Raw genomic sequence first — 6658 nt, forward strand, 5'->3', positions numbered from 1 at the left:
TCAAAAAAAAAAAAAAGAAAAAAAGAAGACAGACGAATGGCTAGCAAACATATGAAAAAATGGCTCGTCATCCCTAATTATTAGAGAAATGCAAATCAAAGTCACACTGAGATACCATCTAACCTCAGCGAGAATGGCCCACATCACAAAATCTCAATACTGCAGATGCTGGTATGGATGTGGAGAGAAAGGAACACTTTTACACAGCTAGTGGGCCTGCAAACTAATACAACCTTTTTGGAAGGAAGTATGGAGAACCCTCAATTCAAGCTAGACCTCCCATTTGATCCTGCAATCCCATTACTGGGCACCTACCCAGAAGGAAAAAAATTGTTTTATCATAAGGACACTCGCACTAGACAGTTTACTGCAGCTCAATTTACAATTGCCAAAATGTAGAAACAGCCTAAATGCCCACCAACCTAAGAATGGATTAACAAGCTGTGGTATATGTATACCATGGAATACCATTCACCCATTAAAAAAGATGGAGAGGCTCAGTGCCTGTGGCTCAAGCTGCTAGGGCACCAGCCACATACACCTGAGCTGGCGGGTTTGAATCCAGCCTGGCCCGCCAAACAACAATGATGGCTGCAACCAAAAAATGGCTGGGCATTGTGGCAGGTGACTGTAGTCCCAGCTACTTGGGAGGCAGAGGCAGGAGAATTGCTTGAGCCCAGGAGTTGGAGGTTGCTGTGAGCTGTGATGCCACGGCACTCTATCCAGAGTGACAGCTTGAGGCTCTGTCTCAGAAAAATAAAATAAAAAAGATGGAGACTTTATATCCCTTATATTAACCTGGTTGGAAGTGGAACACATTATTCTTAGTAAAGCATCACAAGAATAGAGAAGCATGAATCCTATGTGTTCAATTTTGATATGAGGACAATTAATGACCTAGTGCATGGTGGGGGTGGAGGAAGGGGAGAGCCAAGAGAGGGAAGGAGGGAGGGTAGTGGGCTCTTGGTGTGTGACATACCTTTTGGGGGAAAGACACAATTGTAAGAGGGACTTTACCTAATAAATGTAATCAGTGTAACCTGGTTTCTTGTACCCTCAATGAATCCCCAACAATAAAAAATAAATAAATAAAAATAAAATAGTTCATGGAAGTTGCATAAAACAATGCCTACCAGTTGTTGACCAGCACTTAGTCACATGGCCTGCAAGGAATTCTGGAAAGCATGGTTTTTACTCCAGGCCAAACATGTACACACTCAAAATCAGGCTTCTATGACTAAGGACATGCAAGATAATAGATACTAGGGGACAACTAGTAGTTTTAGCCTCTGCCTGATGAACTGACACTTGACCTTAATTTTAAGAGAAGAATCAGAATTAGGCAGAGTGGGATATATTTGTCAGTGAGCTAAAGAGTACATTTTTGGAAATGCAAGTGGTTTGGAGTGTCTCCAGCATGGAGTATATATTGGTGTGTGACAGGAGACAGAAGTGGATCACTTCATTTAAGGGGTCATTTGCAGGGGGAGACCTGGCCCATTCTGAGGAAAGAGGCACACCTAGAGATAGTGCAGGGAGGGGCTGGCCTGGGTTAAAATTAGGTTCCTCCAGAGATAGGCAGTCTGGTACAGTGGCCTTGGAAGTTCCTATCCTGTCTTCCTCACAGACCTGGAACTCCAAGAGACACTGATTTGCAGTTGGGCCAGGTTTTCTTGGCAAAGAGGTTCTGGAAGCTCTAAAGCTGGCTAAAGTGCTGAGGTAAGAATGTAGGACTGGTCAGTGGCAGCAAGGCCATTGGCCTACCAGCTTCAACCATGGTCAGTGTCAGGGCAGTGGGACGGGAGCACAGCCCACATGAATTGCCAGCTTTGTCTCCTCCCTAGACACATCACCAGGACTTCCAAAGGTTGTATTTATTTCCCTGGTGTGTTTGCAGACACCAGGGCAGGGCAGCCAGCTGGGCATGGGGCGTCTGCCTCTCAGAGGAGTGGACTCAATCCCCTTGGCTCTGCCCCCATTGTCCTTCTTTGCTCCTGCAACAAAAGCACAATGACCTTGATTCAGGTCACCTCAGAGAGTTCAACAGGGAATCCCAAATGTTCTAGCATCTCTCTACTGCCCAACACAGCTCACAGTAGCCCCAGTCCCCTCTCTACAAACACACCAACACACATTGCTTACGCCACACACCCACATCCTCATCCATCTCTGGATATACGGTATTCACACCACATACACCACACACATGCTACATATAGAGAGCCCTCCCACTACCTACATTACATAGAGCCCCACACACCCTCATGTACACAGGCATATAGACATACACATTACACATGGTATTCCAACACACCTACATTCACTACATACCATGCCATGTGTATACATACCATACATAACCCATACCCACACACTCGCTCACCTACACTTCACCCCTAGACATCCATCAATGTTGGTTCTTATGTTTGGGGAATAGGATCCTCTAGTTCTCTTATCTATAGGAACCCTTGCCTTCTGAGCTTTGATAGGACAGAGACCCAGCAAGGCAGTTAGAGAAGAAAAGGAGTGTCACCACCTCCCAGACCCAGATACATATGTGTATACTTAACCCACAGCAAAGAAAGGAGGCTGGCCTTTCCCCTACTACCCTACGGACCCCATGTGACATCAGGGACATGGAGTTCTGGGCAGAGGATCCAGTATGCCTCAGCCCTGCCACCACTGCCCAAGATTCCGCAGGGACAGGAGTCCCAGCCAACACCCCAACAGCAAGGCTGTGCCAGGCCCACCAATGTCATGGTGGTGGAAAAAGCCCTTATGCAATAGGCACTGTGAAATGTGCAGGGCACCTGCAGGAGCTGACCCAACAGACCTGGGAAAAGGGCAAAAAGAAAGGCCCTCTTGGTTGTTGACATCTACTCTGTGCCGGGCACTGTACCCAGAGCACCACAGTATCGTCTCCTCTTGTTCTCACACCAAATGTTAGCCTCGCTTTATAAATAAGAGAGCTGGAGCTCAAATCCTCAGCACCAGTAAATGGTAGGGGCTTGTTTTGAACCTGGGGCTATGTTTTCCCACAGCACTGGCCAGCACCTTCTGGTTGGGCTGCGATGCTACAAGAGCAAGATGGCTCCGTGGCAGTGGTACTGATCCCTGATTGGAGCTGTGTGGGGCTCTATCCTAGGCTTCTTCCTCCCTCCTTCTAAGTGGGGAACACTGAGGCAGGACACAAGACACCAGGAAAGTGGAGCTGGGGATCAGGAGAGAGAGAAACAGTTGGATGGGTTGTGAGTTTGGTTCTAATGCCATAGGCTAAGCCCATGTGAGTCCTGGATATTGAGCCAAAGCTGGCACCATGCTAGAGGCTGGGACTAAATCTTGGGGCAGGTCAGAGCTAGAATCAGAGCTGTAGCTGAGTCAAGAGCCAAAGCTAGAACTGCTAATGCTGCTGGGCAGATTCAGGCCAGGGCAAGGAGCCGAACCTGGAGCTGGAGCCAGGATGGTGGGGATGGGCGATGGAGGTTAAGGCACTCCCACCACACACTTACAGAACCTCCTCAGCATGTCCAGCATGATGTAGGCACAGAGGGAGCAACACGCAAGAGTTCACACTACTCAGTAGGCAAGAGGAACATGAAAAACTTTGATCTAAGATACACTGGGCTCTGGCAAAAGGGCCCTCCATGAATCTGGGCTTTGAAAGGTGGCCAGAACATTTAGTCTACAGAGATGGCTGAGAGAGATTGTGGTTGGCTGATAGTGGTGAGAACAAAGGCCCAGAGGCAAGAAAGCCCAGTCCAGGGCCTGTTCATAGGGGAGGACGTGAGCATTCTGTGTGGCTGGAGTGCACAGAAGGCCAGAAGAACAGAGAGCATGGGGCTGCTGAAGTTGGTGACAAGAGCCCACAGTATTGGGTGATCTGCCCAGGAATTTGAACTTTATCCAGAGGGCAATAGGATATCATTGGCAGGAAGGACTGTGATGTGGTCAGACTTGTGTTTCAGAAGAGCCCTCTGGTTGCTGATATGGAGGAAGGACTGGGGGTGGGGGTGGGAGAACTGGAGGACAGGGAGACAGAGGGGGAAGTGGATGTAGTACCCAAGGCAGGACATCATGAATCCCAAGCTGGGAGAGTGACCCAGGAGAGGAAGGAACAGGAGAGACCCAAGATCTGCAGAGGCACAGGATTGACAGGATTGGCTGAGCATTCGGAGGCTGGGTGTAAGAGACGGTAAAGGCTAGAAGACACCCAGGGCATGGCCCAAGTGTCAGGGAGGCTGAGAGGCCATTGTAGAATTAGAACCACCCCAGGAGAAACCAGAGGGACAAAGCCTAACCTCTAGGCTTGTCCTCCCAACTCTGCCTGTCACCAGCCAGCTGGGAATCCTTGGCATGTGACTTACACTTTCTGAGCCTCAGTTTCTTCTTCTGTAGATGGGGAAAATTTTATTTCCTCCATAGGGTTTTCATGAGGATTAGACAAATCACCAGGGGGTCTGTTGCATAATAAGAGTCAGTGTATGTTTTAAAGCTCAGCCCTGCCCTAGCTCCCAAGCAAAATGCTGGCTCCTGTCAATGCTGATCTCAATACCTTCTGGCCACAAGGAGTGGTCTCCCTAGCCACAAAGAGTGGCTCTCCCTTCAGCCAGCCTGGTATCCTTCCAGGAATGGTCTGAAGAGCCAGTATGGGAGCCCTGGGTACCTCTGCCCTCCCAACTTCCCCACATCTGAGAAGATATCCTCAGTGTCCTATATGCTCACTTTTCAGCTGGTGGGGCCCAACAGGGTTCTTCCTCTGAGCTCCCCTTCCCAGCAGGGTCTAAGAGGCCCACCAAGTGGCCTTAAAGGACAAAAAAGGAGCTGGTGAAGGGCACTTAGGCACCCTGAAATTTCCTGGGATTTTGTCTCACCTCACCCTTTACTTGGCTAGAGCAGGCTCCTGTCAGAATCCCCCTCTTCCAACCTGCTCCTCAGTCTGCCCCTGCAGTGAGGTACTGGGAAGAGGTCCAGCCCTGCAGGTTGGAAGCTAAGACCACCTGGGAAGGCAGGTGGACCCTGCACAGTTTTTCAGGCTCCTCTCTTCCTCCTCTAACATCCTTCCAACTCCTGTATACGTCTATCTTTCTTTTTCTTTCTCTCTCTCTCTCTCTTTCTTTCGTCTCACTTTATCGCCCTCAGTAGAGTGCTGTGGCATTGCAGCTCACAGCAACCTCCAACCTGGGTTTAGGCAATTCTCTTGCCTCAGCCTCCCAAGTAGATGGGACTACAGACGCCCGCCACAACGCCCGGCTATTTTTTGTTGCAGTTTGGCTGGGGCGGAGTTTGAACCCACCACCCTCAGCATATGGGATCGGTGCCCTACCCACTGAGCCACAGGCACCACCCTCCATAAACATCTTTAATCTCTTGAATATAAAAAGGTCCTCATGGTCTGTCCTAGGTCTCTGGCTCTTTGAACACAGCACTGGGGGTGATTTTACCACACCCCAGACACCTTGTCTTACCAGTGGTGAATCTAAAGCCCTCCTGGGGACCAGAACCCCAATATTCCACTGATCTCATGGCTGACCCAGACACTCAAGACTCCACATGGCTAAAAGAGAACTCTTTCTCCTCCACGACTCTCAGGTGAGCGAATGTTTCCACCTTCCACCCATTCTCTGAGGCCGGAAACCCAATAGCCAACCTTGTCCCCTCTCTTTTCTCCACACCCCACAGCCTATCAATTCTAATTTTTTTTTTTTTTTGAGACAGAGTCACCCTGGGTAGAGTACCATGGCAGCCTAGCTCATACCAACCTCCAACTCTTTTTTTTTATTGAGACAGAGCCTCAAGCTGTCTGCCCTGGGTAGAGTGCTGTGCTGTCACAGCTCATAGCAACCTCCAACTCCTGGTTCTCAAGGGAGTCTCCTGCCTTCACCTCCCAAGTAGTTGGGACTACAGGCGCCCGCCATGATGCCCGGCTATTTTTTGGTTGCAGCCATCATTGTTGTTTGGTGGCCCGGGCTGGATGGAACCCGCCAGCTCAGGCATATGTGGCTGGCGCCTTAGCCATTTGAGCCACAGGTGCCGAGCTGCAACCTCCAACTCCTAGGCTCAAGTGATCCTCTTGCCTCAGGTTTTCTATTTTTAGTAGAAACAGGGTCTTGCTTTTGCTCAGGCTGGTCTCAAATTCTTGGGTTCAAGCAACCACCCTCCTGGGCCTCCCAGAGTGCTAGGATTACAGGAGTGAGTCTCTTCGCTTGACCTCAATTCTACTTTTTAAATACCTGTCTCCTGTCTGCCCCTTCTCTCCATCTGCATTTTCAGGTGAGATTGCCACTTATTCTACCCAGTCACTAACTTCTTCTGGTCTCAGGCCACGCTCTGCAAATACAAAGGCCTACAGATCTTTCTCTCGGTTCAGAGGACTCGAATGATATACGCTGTTCCATTCTGACATGTTGGAGAACTCTTTTTACTTTTTATTTTTTTTTATTTTCTCTATACATGTACATATGTTTATTTGGTTTCCACTTTTTGCCTTCACAAAATTAAAGAGGCTTAAAATTTAATAACAATAACAATGTTTAAGATAAGGACTAGAAACAAAAACCTCGTAAAGAATGAATGAAGAGGCTTGGCACCTGTGGCTCGAGCGGCTAGGGCGCCAGCCACGTACACCTAGGGTGGCGGGTTCGAATCCCCAGCCCGGACC

This window comes from Otolemur garnettii, unplaced genomic scaffold (genome assembly GCF_000181295.1).
Source record: "Otolemur garnettii isolate 467f Iridium unplaced genomic scaffold, OtoGar3 scaffold00144, whole genome shotgun sequence".
NCBI lineage: Eukaryota > Metazoa > Chordata > Mammalia > Primates > Galagidae > Otolemur > Otolemur garnettii.